Genomic DNA, 19,941 nt, shown 5'->3' on the forward strand with positions numbered 1-19,941 from the left:
TAGGCCATCGTTGTAAATAATAATTTGTTCTTAAAACCTCTTAGAACTAGGGGGGCGCAGTTTTCGCTTTTGTCTAAAGGCGTACCCATTTGAAACTGCCTATTTCTCAGCCCCCGAAACTAGAATATGCATATAATAGTCAGATTAGGATAGAAAACACTCTGAAGTTTCCAAAACTGTAAAAGTTTTGTCTGTGAGTTAAACAGAACTGATATTGCAGGCGAAAACCTGAGGAAAATCCAACCAGGAAGTGGCCCTGTTTTTGAGACCTCTCTGTTCCCATGCATTCCTATTGCCCATATAAAGGTATATCAATAAGACTTCTTTTTCTATGTCTTCCCTAAGGTGTTAACAGCCTTTAGACATAGTTTCAGGCTTTTATTTTGAAGGATGAGCGTGAACGACCACATTGCGTAAGTGGATAGGTGGGGGCTCTCTGAGTGATTTTTGCGCAAAGTGAAAGGCAGCCATTGTTCCTCTCGGTCCTAGTGAAAAGCCAACTGTCCCGGTTGATATATTATCGAATAGATATTTGAAAAACACCCTGAAGATGGATTATAAACAACGTTTGACATGTTTCTGTGGACATTATGGATATAATTTGGATTTTTTTCCGGCGTTGTCGCGAACGCTATTTCCGGTGGATTCCTGGGCATAACGCAGCAAACAAACGGAGGTATTTGGATATAAAAAATATCTTTATGGAACAAAAGGAACATTTGCTGTCTAACTGGGAGTCTCGTGAGTGAAACCATCCGAAGATCATCAAAGGTAAACGATTAATTTGATTGCTTTTCTGATTTTCGTGACCAAGTTACCTGACGCTAAGTGTTCTTATTGTTTTGTCGAGCAATCGATACATTTGCACAAATGCAAGTATTGCTTGCGCTGTAAAGCATAATTTCAAAATCTGAGACGAGAGATGGATTAACAAAAGGCTAAGCTGTGTTTTGCAATATTGCACTTGTGTTTTCATGAAATTATATTTTATTATATACCGTTCGCGCTAGGCTAAGCTATGCTAGTTAGCGTTTCTGATGACAATTATCCCGAATCCGGGATGGGTGGTTCAGAAAGGTTAACTGACTAGCCTAGTTAAATAAAGGTTTAATAAAATAAAAATGCCAGATATGGAAACATTTTTATTAAAGTGGCATTAATAAAGTGACTAGTGATCCATTTGTTAGTGGCCAATGATTTCAAGTCTGTATGTAGGCAGCAGCCTCTCTGTGTTAGTGATGGCTGTTTAACATTTTGATGGCCTTGAGATAGAAGCTATTTTTCAGTCTCTGGGTCTCTTGTGATATAATTTCGTGATATGTAACTTTTAAGTGGCATGTACTTGAAACTATCTACATTGGTCAGTCCAAAATTACTTTTCAATTCTGTCATGGAAATACATGTATTTCCCGTTACCAAGTCTTTTATGGTTTCAATGGCTTTAGTTTACCATGTTGGCCAATTTATCAGTGAGTTCTGAAAAGCTATCCAAGGATTATTCCATAGGGTTGTGTTTCTACAGAGGGATATTGGTTCTTGTAAAATACTGTACGTTTCATTTTCTTCCATATCGTTATAGTGTTCTTAAATTTGAAGTTGTTAATGTTCTTAGCTTTTCCTTTGAAAATAGTCACCTAAAAATATCTTGGGGATGGGCATTCAATATGTACCCATTGTTCCTCTTTAGTGCATTCAACTATATGTCGCAAGTTAAAGCCTTTGGTAGCATGTTGATACATTTCCAAGTCTGGAAGGTTAAAACCACCGTCAGACTTAGGAAGATGTAAAACGTTCCTTTTTATTCTATGAATTTTATTTGCCCATATAACCAGTGGGGTAATTGGTATTATGGGTATTATTGAAAATGGATACAAAAACTTTGGCAGCCATGCCATTCTAAAGAGGTTTATTCTACCTGTAATATTTATGGGAAGATTATTCCATTTGTTTAGCTCTCTTTTCATATTATTCAGTAATGGAATAAAGTTATATTCAAATATTTGTTGTTTGTTATCACTTACTAAGCATCCTAAGTATTTAATATTTTGTTGTTCCACTTAAAAGATTGCTGTACATCATATATTTCCTATCGCCATTATTTCTTTTTTTCCTAGTTCATTTTATAAGCTGATATTTTTGAATATTCTGAAAATATTTTAAGTAAAGGGGGCACTGTTTTCAGTATTGGTTAGGTATATCAGGAGATCATCTGCAAATACGTTTCGTTTATATTCATGTTTACTAACACTGATACCTGTTACATTTAAGTCCTGTCTAATTATTTTTGCAAGCGGTTCAATTGCCAGTGCAAACAGGAGAGGAGAGGACATCCCTGCCTTGTTCCCCTTTCTAAAGCAATTTCATCAGATAATGTATTGTTTGAATATATTTTTGCTTTAGGATATTTATACAATATTTGTATTACATGTATTATTTCAGCTGGAAAATTGAAAGCTTCCACAGTTTTGAATAGAAAAGTCAGTTCAAGACCATCTAAAGCCTTTTCGGCATCAACAGCCATTATTGATTAATCTATATCTTGTTTTTTTGCGTAATGTATTAAACTGAAACATGTTCTTGTATTTGTTCGTAAGTGTCTATTTTTAATGAACAATGTTTGGTCAACATGTATCAAGTCTGGTAAGACTTTTGCCATGCTATTGCTTATAAGCTTTGTTTTTATTCTATTATCAGAAGTTATTAAACGTATGGGTCTGTAATCAGGAGGGTACTCTCTAGATTTTCCTGGTTTTAATAGAACTGAAATAGGTGTTTGATACATGGAACTAGGAAGTATTGAATTAAGTGATATATAAATGTGTAATTCATCGCATTGTTATTTCTAATTGCCGCTTTTGTATGTTTATCTTTTAAAACTATAACTGGTTTAGCATGTATTCATTTTGTGAGCGCAGTGAGATATTTACCAGGTTTATTTGCTGTTAAATATGCTTAATTTGAGTTTAACCTATAGTTATTGGCTTTCTTCAAAAGTTAAAGATAATATTGCTGCTTATGTTCAGAAAAGTGATTTTTTTCCTTCACCATATAAAGATTATTATGGACATTTTCTAAAATAGTGATTTATTTTAATTTCTAAATCAGATTTAAATTTAGCAGAATATGATATTATCATTCCCCTAATCAATATGCTTTTTAAAAGACAGCTTTTCATCTATCCAGATGCCCAGATATTTTTAAGGGACACGATCAATATGGACACCATCCAAAGTACATATGCTTAAATCATCAGTTCTTTTTATGCACTCTGGAGATCAACATATACTTAGTTTTACCTACATTCAACACTAATTTCAGGTCAAGTTTTTCTGTAATACAATGAAGGCAGACTAGTTCAGATAGAGCCTGGTCAACCATGGGGGCAATAACATACACAACAGTATCATTGGCATACAAGTGCAGGTTACAATTGTTTTTACAGACAAGTCGATATTGTTAATGTAACCAGTAAAAAGTACAGGACATAGAATCGACCCCTGCGGGATACCTTTTGTAATATTCCCGGAAACCTGATTTAACACCATCAGTAGATACACATTAAGTTTTCTCTGTTTAACCTGTCTAGGATGAGGGTGCCGCTAGCGGCACACCCCCCCCACCCCCACTGAAAAGGCAGAGCCGCGAAATTCAAAAAAATTTTTTTTTTTAAATATTTAACTTTCACACATTAAAGTCCAATACAGCTAATGAAAGACACAGATCTTGTGAATCCAGCCAACATGTCCGATTTTTAAAATGTTTTACAGGGAAGACACAATATGTAAAGATGTAAATCTATTAGCTAAAAACACATTAGCATAATCCACCATCTTTTCTTTGTCCACCAACACCAGTAGCCATCACCAATTCGGCTAAACTAAGATATTTATAGCCCCTAACCAAGAAAAAAACTCATCAGATGACAGTCTGATAACATATTTATGGTATGGGATAGGTTTTGTTAGAAAAATGTGCATATTTCAGGTAGATGGCATAGGTTACAATTGCACCCACCGTCACAAATGGACTAGAATAACTACATAGAGCAACGTGTTTACCTACTTACTAATCATCAAACATTTCGTAAAAATACACAGCATACACTAATCGAAAGACACAGATCCTGTGAATACAGACAATATTTCAGATTTTCTAAGTGTCTTACAGCGAAAACACAATAAATCGTTATATTAGCATAGCACATGTGCAAACATTACCCCAGCATTAATTCTAGCCAAAGTGAGCGATAACGTAAACATCGCCAAAATATATTATTTTTTTCACTAACCTTCTCAGAATTCTTCAGATGACACCCCTGTAACATCACATTACAACATGCATATACAGTTTGTTCGAAAATGTGCATATTTAGCCACCAAAATCATGGTTAGACAATGGAAAAAGTAGCCCAGCTGGTGAGAAAATGTCCGTGCGCCATATTAGACAGTGAGCTACTCGTATACATAAATACTCATAAACGTGACTAAAAAATATAGGGTGGACAGCGATTGATAGACAATTTAATTCTTAATACAATCGCGGAATTACATTTTTTAAAGTATCCTTACTTTTCAATACAGTTTGCGCCAAGCGAAGCTACGTCAAAAAACATGGCGTCCTAAGCCACTAACATTTTTCGACAGAAACACGATTTATCATAATAAAAATTTCCTACTTTGAGCTGTTCTTCCATCAGTATCTTGGGCAAAGGATCCTTTCTTGGGTCTAATCGTCTTTTGGTGGAAAGCTGTCCTCTTGCCATGTGGAAATGCCAACTGCGTTCAGCATGAACTGGAAGCGTGCCCAGCGATTCACAGCGTTTCAGAAATAAATGTCCCAAAATCGCACTAAACGGATATAAATTGCTATAAAACACTTTAAATTAACTACCTTATGATGTTTTTAACTCCTATAACGAGTCTTAACATGACCGGAGAAAGATTACTCCCAACACTAATGCTTGGAACAGGTGCGGGTCGGTGTCCTCCAGGCGCATGACGCAGCTCCAAAAGAGTGACTAGCTACAGGGTTTTTTAATTTATAGTGCCTGTGAACGCGCAATCGACCCCATTCAAATCGTCATCACGTAAAGGCATCCAGGGGAAGACGTAAGCAGTGTCCGTATACTCATAGCAATAACAGTGGCCTTTTAACTGACTCCAGATCAGGGGCCAAAATTTCTGAAATCTGACTCCATGTCAGGGAAATTGCTGTAGAATGGGTTCTGTTCCACTTAGAGACAAAATTTCAACTCCTATAGAAACTATAGACTGTTTTCTATCCAATAATAATAATAATATGCATATTGTACGATCAAGAATTTTGTAGGAAGCCGTTTCAAAAAATACACGATTAGCATAAATAGTGACAACAGCGCCCCCAGCCTCAACAGGTTAAGTAATTATTAAACCAGTTGCATGCAGCTTGGTCTAGGCTAATTGAGGAAAGCCTCTGAATTAGCAGTGAGTGATCAACAGTATTGAAAGCCTGTGACAGGTCAATGAAGAGGGCAGCACAATATAGCCTTTTATCCATACAGTCAAACACATAATTTATAACTAGGGATGGTCTAAAACCTGACTGACATACATTTAGAATACATTGCAAAGATGAGGAAGATCTTAGCTTATAATTAGTCAAGCATTCTAATATTTTAGCAAGGCAAGAAAGTTTAGAAATAGGACGATAATTATTTAGGTCACGGGTCACCAAATTTGTGAAGGGGGAGTGCATGGGCCGCCTTCCAAACCTTGGGGATAGTAGCAGATATAATCGTCAGGTAAAACACTACGGAGGGGTTGTGTGTCTAACTGATCCAGCTGCTTCTTTCCTCAGGTGCGTCTGATGCTGGTCCTGGTCGCAGTTATATGTACCCTGTCAGGTATCGGTGTGTCCCAGGTCCTCACCACCTACATAAAGAACCTGGTCATCAGCCGGCCAGACAAGAAGAGCAAGAAGCAGCAGGACGCCATCTACCCCATCAAAAACGAGGTAAGCGAGGAAGGATCCTTCAGGGCATGATGATGCTGCTAACTTGACCCCCAGATGGCACTGTACAATAAATGTTTGTTCATGACACCGAAATGCAGCGCTGAGAATGTATCCATTGCTACTGGATGTCATTCCAACTTTTGATAAGGGCTGATAAGGGATCTCTAGTGAGATCTAGGCCCGGTCTAGTAACAACCCCTAACCCCTAGACTCTTGTATAGATCTGAAAGTCTTCTTAGCATTCGGCACCATGACATCCTGTACCATTTTGTCCTCCAGGTGGCCAACGGGATGATTCTGGTCATGACCTCCTTCCTCATGTAACGGATGTGAAATGGCTAGCTAGTTAGCGGTGGTGCGTGCTAATAGCGTTTCAATCGGTTACGTCACTCGCTTTGAGACCTTTAAGTAGTGGTTCCCCTTGCTCTGCAAGGGCCGTGTCATTTGTGGAGCGATGGGTAACGATGCTTCATGGGTGTCAGTTGTTGATGTGTGCAGAGGGTCCCTGGTTCGCGCCCGGGTCGGGGCGAGGGGACGGACTAAAGTTAAGCTGTTACACTCATCACCTACACTTTTCACTCCACCTGGGTGACCAGCTACGCATACCCCTCCCCTGCTATCGTCCTGTCAGCCCACGGCAGAGATGGCAGCCAAATCATCTTTGATGACTTTAGAGAGGACTACTACTGGCTCCGCCACAACACCCCAGTGGATGCTAAAGTGATGTCATGGTGGGATTACGGCTATCAGATAACGGCTATGGCCAATCGAACAATTCAGTGGACAACAACACGTGGAACAACACACACATCTCCAGAGTGGGCCAGGTGAGGTGTTTTTATTTTCTGTATTGATGACTAAACATGGGACTGATAAGTGTGATTTTTCCTATTTATTCAGGAATTCCTGCTTGTCTGACATCATCCTCTATCCCTTCAAACGAATATAATATTTCTCCCGATTTTCATAAGTCTCCATAGAGGACTGTGGGTGTCAAAATATTATATTCCTCTTCATCATTTTGGCTCTAGTCCTGATGTTATAACTCTTTTTCCAGAGTGCCCCCCTTGCTATGACTAAGTGAAAAAAGTTGAGATAGGCAACGAGGACTTTGAGCTGGACGAGACCTACGCTACAGAGCACTGGCTGGTCAGGATATTCAAGGTAAACAACCCCCCCCCCCCCCACCCCCCCAATCAGGAACTGATTTAGACCTGGGACACTAGGTGGGTATAATTAATGGTCAGGTAGAACAGAAACCCAGCAAGCCTTGGACCTTGTAGGGTAAGAGTTGAATACCCTTGCCAATTAGATTTCCTCATTGTTTATACCAAGGAGTCAAAATACATCTTTGGGATTTATTTTTAAACAACACATTATTAACACTGTCCTGTGTAAAAGACCTGGATAACCAAGGGCTCTGACGGACTTAAAGCCCTTTGACCCGTCAGCGTCATACACCCCTTTTAGCATACAGCACTGAAAAGCCTTCCCCTGTTGTCTACGGATGAGTGTGAAATTAAACTTTTTTATAATTTTGTTTGGAAATGCTGTTTGTGGATGATTCTTTTTTTAGTACTTACCAATGTGGCATCTCCCTCGTTTGGGAATGAATGCGGAATGGAAGGTGTTTCATAACATCCAATCAAAGGTCAAGGAGTGATTTCTGCAATCAATGGCCAAATAATGATATTGTCAGTCACTGAGCTTTGAATTTTTACAATGTGGTCAATTAAAGAGGCATAAATGTGACAAAATGGCATTTTATCAGTCTTCCTGTTTTGAATTTGCTTTGTATTTCAATCAAGTTTATTTTCAATCAAGTTTATTTTATATAGCCCTTCGTACATCAGCTAATATCTCGAAGTGCTGTACAGAAACCCAGCCTAAAACCCCAAACAGCAAGCAATGCAGGTGTAGAAGCACGGTGGCTAGGAAAAACTCCCTAGAAAGGCCAAAACCTAGGAAGAAACCTAGAGAGGAACCAGGCTATGAGGGGTGGCCAGTCCTCTTCTGGCTGTGCCGGGTGGAGATTATAACAGAACTATGCCAAGATGTTCAAAATGTTCATAAGTGACAAGCATGGTCAAATAATAATCATGAATAATTTTCAGTTGGCTTTTCATAGCCGATCATTAAGAGTTGAAAACAGCAGGTCTAGGACAGGTGGCGGTTCCATAACCGCAGGCAGAACAGTTGAAACTGGAATAGCAGCAAGGCCAGGTGGACTGGGGACAGCAAGGAGTCATCATGCCGTGACGTATGGTCCTAGGGCTCAGGTTCTCAGAGAGAGAGAAAGAAAGAGAGAACGAGAGAATTAGAGAGAGCATACTTAAATTCACACAGGACACTGGATAAGACAGGAGAAGTACTCCAGGTATAACCAACTGACCCTAGCCCCCCGACACATAAACTACTGCAGCATAGATACTGGAGGCTGAGACAGGAGCGGTCAGGAGACACTGTGGCCCCATCCGAAGATACCCCCGGACAGGGCCAAACAGGAAGGAAAAACCCCACCCACTTTGCCAAAGCACAGCCCCCGCACCACCTAGAGGGATATCTTCAACCACCAACTTACAATCCTGAGACAAGGCCGAGTATAGCCCACAAAGATCTCCACCACAGCACAAACCAAGGGGGGCGCCAACCCAGACAGGAAGATCACGTCAGTAACTCAACCCACTCAAGTGACGCACCCCTCCCAGGGACGGCATGAAAGAGCACCAGTAAGCCAGTGACTCAGCCCCTGTAATAGGGTTAGAGGCAGAGAATCCCAGTGGAGAGAGGGGAACCGGCCAGGCAGAGACAGCAAGGGCGGTTCGTTGCTCCAGAGCCTTTCCGTTCACCTTCACACTCCTGGGCCAGACTACACTCAATCATATGACCTACTGAAGAGATGAGTCTTCAGTAAAGACTTAAAGGTTGAGACCGAGTCTGCGTCTCTCACATGGGTAGGCAGACCGTTCCATAAAAATGGAGATCTATAGGAGAAAGCCCTGCCTCCCGCTGTTTGCTTAGAAATTCTAGGGACAATTAGGAGGCCTGCGTCTTGTGACCGTAGCGTACGTATAGGTATGTACGGCAGGACCAACTCGGAAAGATAGGTAGGAGCAAGCCCATGTAACGCTTTATAGGTTAACAGTAAAACCTTGAAATCAGCCCTTGCCTTAACAGGAAGCCAGTGTAGGGAAGCTAGCACTGGAGTAATATGATCAAATTTCTTGGTTCTAGTCAGGATTCTAGCAGCCGTATTTAGCACTAACTGAAGTTTATTTAGTGCTTTATCCGGGTAGCCGGAAAGTAGAGCATTGCAGTAGTCTAACCTAGAAGTAACAAATGCATGTATTAATTTTTCTGCATCATTTTTGGACAGAAAATGTCTGATTTTTGCAATGTTACGTAGATGGAAAAAAGCTGTCCTTGAAACAGTCTTGATATGTTCGTCAAAAGAGAGATCAGGGTCAAGAGTAACGCCGAGGTCCTTCACAGTTTTATTTGAGACGACTTTACAACCATCAAGATGAATTGTCAGATTTAACAGAAGATCTCTTTGTTTCTTGGGACCTAGAACAAGCATCTCTGTTTTGTCCGAGTTTAAGAGTAGAAAGTTTTCAGCCATCCACTTCCTTATGTCTGAAACACAGGCTTCTAGCGAGGGCAATTTTGGGGCTTCACCATGTTTCATTGAAATGTACAGCTGTGTGTCATCCGCATAGCAGTGAAAGTTAACATTATGTTTTCAAATAACATCCCCAAGAGGTAAAATATATAGTGAAAACAATAGTGGTCCTAAAACGGAACCTTGAGGAACACCGAAATGTACAGTTGATTTGTCAGAGGACAAACCATTCACAGAGACAAACTGAAATCTTTCCGACAGGTAAGATCTAAACCAGGCCAGAACTTGTCCGTGTAGACCAATTAGGGTTTCCAGTCTCTCCAAAAGAATGTGGTGATCGACGGTGTCAAAGGCAGCACTAAGGTCTAGTAGCACGAGGACAGATGCAGAGACTCGGTCTGACGCCATTAAAAGGTAATTTACCACCTTCACAAGTGCAGTCTCAGTGCTATGATGGGGTCTAAAACCAGACTGAAGCATTTCGTATACATTGTTTGTCTTCAGGAAGGCAGTGAGTTGCTGCGCAACAGCTTTTTCTAAAAAAAGCTGTTACATGATGTTATATTTAAAATATAACATCATGTAACCTTGGCCAGATTAATTTTCCCCAAGAGATTTATAGAAGTCAACATTGGACAACCTTTCAGTTCAGAATTATTTAGATGGTTTTGCTTACTGAATACCAAGACGACGATATTATACTGAACAGAAATATAAATGCAACATGCAACAATTTCAATGATTTTACTGAGTTACAGTTCATATAATGAAATCAGTCAATTGAAATACATTCATATGCCCTATTCTATGGATTTCACATGACTTGGCAGGTGCATAGACATGGGAGGGCCCACCCACTTGGGAGCCAGGTCCACCTACTGGGGAGCCAGGCCCAGCCAATCAGAAAGAGTTTTAACCAAGAAAAGGGCTTTATTACGGACAGAATTGCTCCTCTGTTTCATAAACTGTCTGGGTGGCTGGTCTCATGATCCCGCAGGTGAAGAAGCCGGAATTTGGAGGTCCTGGGCTGACGTGGTTACAAGTGGTCTGCGATTGCAAGACCGGTTGGACGTACTAACAAATTCTCTAAAATGACATTGGAGGCAGCTTATGGTAGAGAAATTAACATTCAATTCTCTGGCAACAGCTCTGGTGGACATTTCTGCAGTCAGCATGTCAATTGCACACTCCCTCAAAATTTGAAATGTCTGTGGTATTGTGTTGTGTTGTGTAATGATCATGCTGTTTAATCAGCTTCTTGATATGCCACACCTGTCAGGTGGATGGATTTTCGTTTGAAACAAGAAATTCTCACTAACAGAAATGTAAACAAATTTGTACACAACATTTTAGAGAAATAATCTTTTGTGCGTATGAACATTTTCTGGGATCTTTTATTTCAGCTCATGAAATATGGAACCAATACTTTGCATGTTGCGTTTACATATGTTTTCAGTATATTTTAACTGTGGGGAAAATGTACTATATAGGCAGTGGTACTTGTGGTCAGGTTTTTCTAAATGGGTATTTTATTAGGATCCCCATTAGCTGTTGCGAAAGTAGCAGTTACACTTTCTGGGGTTCTCACACATCATAAAACATGTCATAATACAGAACATTAATAGACAAGAACCGCTCAAGGACGGAACTAAATAAACTCAGCAAAAAAAGAAACGTCCCCTTTTCAGGACTCTGTCTTTCAAAGATATTTTGTAAAAATCCAAATAACTTCACAGATCTTCATTGTAAAGGGTTTAAACACTGTTTCCCATGCTTGTTCAATGAACCATAAACAATGAATTAACATGCACCTGTGGAACGGTCGTTAAGACACTAATAGCTTACAGACGGTAGGCAATTAAGGTCACAGTTATGAAAACATAGGACACTAAATAGGCCTTTCCACTGACTCTGGAAAAACACCAAAAGAAAGATGCCCAAGGTCCCTGCTCATCTGTGTGAACGTGCCTTAGGCATGCAGCAAGGAGGCATGAGGACTGCAGATGTGGCAGGGCAATAAATTTCAATGTCCGTACTGTGAGACGCCTAAGACAGCACTACAGGGAGACAGGACGGACAGCTGATCGTCCTCGCAGTGGGAGACCACGTGTAATAACACCTGCACAGGATCGGTACATCCGAACATCACACCTGCGGGACAGGTACAGGATGGCAACAACAACTGCCCGAATTACACCAGGAACGCACAATCCCTCCATCAGTGCTCAGACTGTCCGCAATAGGCTGAGAGAGGCTGGACTGAGGGCTTGTAGGCCTGTTGTAAAGCCAGGTCCTCACCAGACATCACCGGCAACAACGTCGCCTATGGGCACAAACCCACCGTCGCTGGACCAGACAGGACTGGCAAAAAGTGCTCTTCACTGACTAGTCACGGTTTTGTCTCATCAGGGGTGATGGTCAGATTCGCGTTTATCGTAGAAGGAATGAGCGTTCCACTGAGGCCTGTAATCTGGAGCGGGATCGATTTGGAGGTGGAGGGTCCATCATGGTCTGGGGCGGTGTGGCACAGCATCATTGGATTGAGCTTGTTGTCATTGCAGGCAATCTCAATGCTGTGCGTTACAGGGATGACATCCTACTCCCTCATGTGGTACCCTTCCTGCAGGCTCATCCTGAAATGACCCTCCAGCATGACAATGCCACCAGCCGTACTGCTCGTGCTGTGCTTGATTTCCTGCAAGACAGGAATGTCAGTGTTTTGCCATGGCCAGCAAAGAGCCCGGATCTCAATCCCATTGAGCACGTCTGGGACCTGTTGGATTGGAGGGTGAGGGCTAGGACCATTCCCCCCAGAAATGTCCGGGAACTTGCAGGTGCCTTGGTGGAAGAGTGGGGTAACATTTCACGGCAAGAACTGGCATATCTGGTGCAGTCCTTGAGGAGGAGATGCACTGCAGTTCTTAATGCAGCTGGTTGCCACACCAGATACTGACTGTTACTTTTGATTTTGACACCCCCTTTGTTTAGCGACACATTATTCCATTTATGTTAGTCACATGTCTGTGGAACTTGTTCAGTTTATGTCTCAGTTGTTGACTCTTGTTATGTTCATACAAATATTTACACATGTTAAGTTTGCTGAAAAAAAACAGTTGACAGTGAGAGGATGTTTCTTTTTTTGCTGAGTTTACATTTAAAAAACGGCACACAGCCTACATTTCAAGAAAAACACTGAATATCTAGGTCAAATATGGGAGAGGAGTTGTGAGGTGTTGCTTCATCTGTTTTTTTTAAAGCAGGTTTGCTGTTCAGTTGAGCAATATGAGATGGAAGGGAGTTCCATGCAATAATGGCCCTATATAATACTTATGCTTTCTTTAATTTGTTCTGGATTTGGGGACTGTGGAAATACCCCTGTTGGCATGTCTGGTGGGGTGTGTCAGAACTGTCTGTAAATTGACAATGCAAACCATTTGGAATTTTCAAAACATTCATACTTCTTATAAAAATAAGTGATGCAGTCAGTCTTTCCTCAACTCTTAGCCAAGAGAGACTGGCATGCCTAGTATTTGCATATTAGCCCTCTGATTACAATGAAGAGCAAGACGTGCCGCTCTGTTCTGGGCCAGCTAAAGCTTAACTAGGGCTTTCTTTGCAGCACTTGACCACATGACTGGACAATAATCAAGATAAGACAAAACTAGAGCCTGCAGGACTTGCTTTTTGGAGTGTGGTGTCAAAAAAGCAGTGCATCTCTTTATTATTGACAGACCTCTTCCCATCTTTACAACCATTAAATCTATATGTTTTGACCATGACAGTTTACCATCCAAGGTAACACAAAGTAATTTAGTCTCCTCAACTTGTTCAACAGCCACACCATTCATTACCAGATACAGCTGAGGTCTATAACTTAGGAAATGAAATGTATTAAATACAATGCTCTTAGTTTTAGAGATGTTCAGGACCAGTTTATTGCTGGCCATACATTCCAAAACTGACTGAAATTCCTTGTTCAGGGTTTCAGTGACTTCATTAGCTGTGGTTGCTGGAATGTATACGGTTGAATCATCAGCATACATGGACACACGGGTGTCACGACGTGGCCTTTTGGGTGCATATTGTGGCTCCTCCCCCCTTCTCTCTCTCTCTCTCTCTCTCCTATGTCAGGTTTTACAATGGTCATAAGTACTTGGTAGAAACTGACATGCAGTATTTTTTTATTTCACCTTTATTTAACCAGGTAGGCTAGTTGAGAACAAGTTCTCATTTGCAACTGTGACCTGGTATTGAGGCAGAGAGTCTACCAGAACAAAGAGCTTATCTTTGTTAAAAACCTCTAATCCCCAAAATGGGAGAACTAAACAATATTTATATTTTTCAGAATGTGGGAATGGTCCGTCGACATTTGAAGAACAATCCAATCGAAGTTGTTTGATTTTAACATCATGAAGGACGGGAAACACACATAAATGTATATCTTAATGTGTATATTTCCCAGCTGTCAGGTTTACTTTTAAATATTGTGAAACATATGTGATTAAACATGAAACTATTTGTGAAAAGATGTAATGTGATGTTAACCTTCTAAATGAGTATGGATTTTCATATAAAGATTTAGTAGTCAGTGGCCACACCCCCATGAGCCCAGACATCACATTAGGCATCATAGAACTGCCCCTTCTTCCACAGAGTATAAAACCCACTTCCTACAAAATATACATTAAGTCAGAGAACGCCGGGAAGGAGTCCCCACGTTGGAATGGCTACAATTCTATAGGCCACGGAGACCATACAGATGTAGTTTTGGCTACATGGCTAGAAATGGTTAAACTCTGAGACTATTGATTCACTACAAAGGGAGCAAATTCTAGACGACATGAATTACTAGTCTGTAGTTAGAAATTACGTAAACCTAGAACGAGAATACCGACAACCGCCGAAGCATCTATTTATGAGAACATTTCCAAATGGTACTCTGAAGTATCCATTCTAAACACTTACAACCACGAAAGACATTGTGACTTCTGGGAAAGTTAACCTGAGACTCTGATGAACTCTACAGGATGATCAAGTGTTTTCAACGGAGAGACAACGACATACAAGCGTAAATATGTACATTGCAATTTCTTTCAGAATGAGTGGCCGTTCATGTGCAACGTATTAGCATGTCCATGAGTACAATTATCAACTGTTTGTGTAATCCATCTAGACTTTCCTACTCTTATTCTGCCCCAACTCTTTCCTTTGTATACCAAGCCGTCACATCGGCTTAGCCCACTAGGGACTTTTCTATCATTGTTAGTAACCAATATCTACTGTTTGTTTGTTTTGTATTTCTGTGATTATTTTGTTAGTAAATAAACAATTAAGCCAATTTGTATATTGCTGATTCATTATGGAAACTAGGGTCCGTGAAGAAAACCAAGAATTTTACGACGTTTGGAATGAGACTAACAAAGGTAACAATTAATAATCATTAATAGATGACTGTAATTGATAAGATATTAAAATATCTGAAGAGTTATATTCGGTAAATTATAACTCTAAATCTAAATATTTTCCTGTGGTGCCCTGACTTCCTAGTTAATGTTTACATGATTAGTTTGATCACATAATGATTAAACCTAGAGAAATTATTTAATATAAATAAGTCTTCACATTTAATGATAGTCCAGACACAACACAGGCTTTGTTTAATGACAGTGGCAGGTCATTGGTAAAAATAGAAAAGAGTATAGGGCCTAGAGAGCTCCCCTGTGGTACACCACACACATGTTTACATTAGAGAGGCTTCCATTAAAGAAAGTTATATTAGATACCTCTGAATCCACCATATGGCAGAGGTTGAAAAGCCATAAAACATACGTTTTCTCAACAACAGGTTATGGTCAATAATATCAAAGGCTGCGCTATAAACAGTACAGATCCCACAATCTTCTTGTTATCAATTTCTTTCAACCAATCATCAGTCATTTGTGTCAGTGCAGTACATGTTGAGTACCCTTCTCTGTAAGAATGCTGAAAGTCTGTCAATTTGTTTACATAGAAATAGCATTGTATTTGGTCAAACACCATTTTTTTCAATAGTTTGCTAAGAGCTGGCAACAAGCTGATAGGTCTGCTTTTAGTACCAGTATAGACCGCTTTACCACTCTTGGGTAGCGGAATAACTTTGGCTTCCCTCCAGGCCTGAAGACAAATACCTTCCTCTAGACTCCGATTAACCTTTTCTCAATAGGGGGTGCTGTTTTCACTTTGTAAAAATTTCGTTCCCAAATTAAACTGCCTCGTACTCAATTCTTGCTCGTACAATATGCATATTATTATTACTATTGGATAGAAAACACTCTAGTTTCTAAAACCGTTTGAATTATATCTGTGAGTAATACAGAACTCAAGTTGGAGCAAACTTCCTCTGAGGAAGTGAGAAATCTGAAATAAGGCAGGCTGTTCTAGGGTCAGTTTATTCATTTGCATGTCTTCTATTGGTCGAGATGCACTGCATACGCCTTCCCCTAGATGTCAGCAAATAGTGAGAATTGGAATGGAGTTGCTAGGCAGATCTGAGGCCATATAAAGGGTCTTGGAACGTGGGGTGCAGTCTTTTCAACATTCGCCATGACGCAAGACAGACCTCAGGATGGCGTTCTGGAAAGCTCCCGTTATAGGCCTTAGATATATCCGGCTCTGATTTTATTCGATATAGATGTTAAAGACATCATAATGTTGTTATTTTAAACCGAGTTATATCAGTTTATATCAGTATATTGCGATTTTCGTATATTTCTTTGTGCTGCGTTATAGTGAGTCGGGCACGTCTTCGCCACATGGCTAATGTTTACTGCTAATTCCAAAGTTGAAGGCGACAATCTACAACCGAGCAACGATTCCTCTGGACAAGGGACAACTTGCCCAAGATTCTGATGGGAGCTCATCAAAAAGTAAGAAGTATTTATGATGTTAAAACGACATTTGAAAAATGTCAAACTACTATTCCGCCATTAATTTCGGTGCGGTCTCGCTTTAACGCACGCTGTATGTCGTAGTAACGTTAATTTTAAAAATCTAACACAGCGGTTGCATTAAGAACTAATGTATCTTTCATTTGCTGTCCAACCTGTATTTTCTAGTCAAGTTTATGATTAGTTACTGATTAGATTAGGTGCCTCTCCCAAGATTTCTCCCGACATTTTGTTGGCAGCTTGGCTACTATTCTCATTGAATAACCACGATTTGTGCCGCTAAATATGCACATTTTCGAACAAACTCTATATGTATTGTGTACTATGATGTTATAGGACTGTCATCTGAAGAAGTTTGAGAAGGTTAGTGAAAAAATGTATATCTTTTGCTGGTTTATTCGTTATCGCTATTGTTGGCTTGAATCAATGCTGTTGTGGGGTTGGCTATTGTAGTAAGCTAATATAATGCTATATTGTGTTTTCGCTCTAAAACACTTAAAAAATCTGAAATATTGGCTGGATTCACAAGACCTTTGTCTTTCATTTGCTGTACGCGGTGTATTTTTCATAAATGTTTTATGATGAGTATTTAGGTAATTCACGTTGGTCTCTGTAGTTATTCTAGTTGCTTTGGTGAGAGTTGTGATGGTGGCTGCAATGTAAAACTATGATTTATACCTGAAATATGCACATTTTTCTAACAAAACATATGCTATACAATAAATATGTTATCAGACTGTCATCTGATGAAGTTGTTTCTTGGTTAGTGACTATTTATATCTTTATTTGGTCGAAATTGTGATAGCTACCTATGCAGGAAAAAAATGGTGGGAAAAAAAGTTGTGTCTTTTGCTATCGTGGTTAGCTAATAGAAATACATATTGTGTCTTCCCTGTAAAACATTTTAAAAATCAGCAATGATGGCTGGATTCACAAGATGTGTATCTTTCATCTGGTGTCTTGGACTTGTGATTTAATGATATTTAGATGCTAGTATTTACTTGTGACGCTATGCTAGGCTATGCTAGTCAGCTTTTTTACTGATGGGGGTGCTCCCGGATCCAGGATTGTGATGAAGTAGATGTTAAATATATGACAGATAGGAGTGGCCATCGAGTCAGCTACCATCCTCAGAAGCTTTCCATCTAAGTTGTCAATGCCAGGTTTGTCATTATTGATCGCTAACAATTTTTCCACCTCTCCCACACTAATTTTATAAAATTCTTACAATGCTTTTTTTATTCATGAATACAATGGCTCTCTGTTCATTGTTGGCATTTCCTGCCTAAATTTCCCCACTTTTCCAATGAAGTAATCATTAAAATAATTGGCAACATCAAATGGTTTTGTGACGAATAAGCCATCTGATTCGATGAAAGATGTAGTTGAATTTCTTAAGTTTTTTTCCATCATTCCTTATATCATTGATCTTGGCTTCATAATACAGTATATTCTTCTTTTTGTTAAGTTTAGTCACACAATTTCTCAATTTGCAGTAAGTGCATCTAGATGCATCTGATCTAGATGCATCAGATGTGCATCTAGACTCATTAGCCACTCCTTTTTCCCCATCTCTTTCAACCATACAGCTTTTCAATTCCACATCAAACCATGGAGCAGTTCTAAGAGTCAGTTGCTTAATAACAAGTGCATGGTTATCAATAATCGGAAGAATCAATTTCATAAATGTATCAAGTGCAACGTCTGGATGCTCCTTATTAATCACATCAGACAAACAAATATTTTTAACATCATGCACATAAGTCACAGCAAAATATTTTGTATGATCTCTTTTCTCTCTCTATGAACTGGGACTGACTGACCCAGCTGACATGGACCAGCTCGGAAGTCCCCGGCGTCTACATCCCCGAGAGGATCCGGGGCTTACCCAAGTTCCTCCAAGAGCCTCCGAAGACTACCGATTCACCTCTTCCCGAGCCGATGCAGCTCGGGCAGGGCTTTCTCCAGCCGAACGCTTACGCAGACTTGACACCTAGAGTTGTCTGTATTGCGGTATTGCTGGTCATTTTGTTTCTACCGGTCCCTTCATCGTGGGCTGGAGCCCGTCCTGCCACAGTCATTGCCTGAAGTCAGCTCTGACTGCCTCGGGACGTGTTCCTGGGGGGCTTGGAAATTGCCCCGGACCTCTCCGCCAGCCCCACAGAGTACCAGGACCTCCGGGAGGGGTTCAGTAAGGCCCGGTCCACTTCGCTTCCGCAGCACCGACCGGTATCCAAGCAGGTCAAGCCAGATGCGCTGGCGCGCTGCTATTGTCCCGTGGCTGCACCCCCGGAAGCCGAGACCTTACCCCCCCCCCTCGCTCCAAGATCATTAACCCCTCTGTTGTCCGTCCTCTGTTGCCCCGTACCCTCCGTATACTTCCTATCTTTCCTGTGTCTAGAACTAAAACCATGTCTTAACTTTGTCTCCTGTTTCCAGGCCCATCCCTCTCCCCTGTCTCATCGACGGCCAACCAGCGTACATGGTGAGAGGTCTCCTGAAGGTTCGACCTCGATGCAGGGGATTCCAGTACCTGGTTGACTGGGAGGGTTATGTTACTGTTATGCCCTGATCTGTTTCACCTGTCTTTGTGCTTGTCTCCACCCCCCTCCAGGTGTCGCCAATCTTCCCCATTATCCCCTGTGTATTTACAGTGGGGCAAAAAAGTATTTAGTCAGCCACCAATTGTGCAAGTTCTCCCACTTAAAAAGATGAGAGAGGCCTGTAATTTTCATCATAGGTACACTTCAACTATGACAGACAAAATGAGAAAAAAAATCCAGAAAATCACATTGTAGGATTTTTAATGAATTTATTTGCAAATTATGGTGGAAAATAAGTATTTGTTGTTTTAGTGTTGGTCAGGACGTGAGCTGAGTGGGCATTCTATGTTGTCTGTTTCTATGTGGGGTTTCTTGTATGGCCTGATATGGTTCTCAATCAGAGACAGGTGTTTTGCGTTGTCTCTGATTGGGAACCATATTTAGGTAGCCTGTTTTGTGTTGGGGTTTGGTGGGTGGTTGTCTTCTGTCTATGTGTCTATGCACCAGATAGGACTGTTTCGGTTTTGCCACATTTGTTATTTTGTATTTTGTAGTGTTCACGGTTTTGTCGTTATTAAACATGATGAACACTAACTACGCTGCGTCTTGGTCCGATCCCTGCTACACCTCCTCTTCAGACGAAGAGGAGGAAATCTGCCGTTACAGAAGGACATTACATGTGCAGGACAAGAGTATGTTGATGACTGTAGTTTTGTGATTCGTTGCTTGCATGTCATTATCAGACAGGGAAGAATTTATGTTTACGATCTCCCCCTATCTGCAAGCATGACCAATACCATAACACCTTATTGATATATAACTTAAACCAACCAAATGGAATACATAAACACAAGCATGG

At 40.5% G+C, this 19,941-nt stretch overlaps 1 long non-coding RNA gene across 1 annotated transcript; it reads left to right on the plus strand.

The window, feature by feature from the left end:
- Positions 1-1,030: 1,030 nt before the first annotated feature.
- On the plus strand, positions 1,031-19,736 carry LOC129817591 (uncharacterized). Its single transcript, XR_008753733.1, has 3 exons — positions 1,031-5,991; positions 6,271-6,818; positions 7,049-19,736. It is a non-coding gene; the product is annotated as an uncharacterized LOC129817591 (long non-coding RNA).
- Positions 19,737-19,941: the final 205 nt, after the last annotated feature.

Source organism: Salvelinus fontinalis, chromosome 2 (genome assembly GCF_029448725.1).
Source record: "Salvelinus fontinalis isolate EN_2023a chromosome 2, ASM2944872v1, whole genome shotgun sequence".
NCBI lineage: Eukaryota > Metazoa > Chordata > Actinopteri > Salmoniformes > Salmonidae > Salvelinus > Salvelinus fontinalis.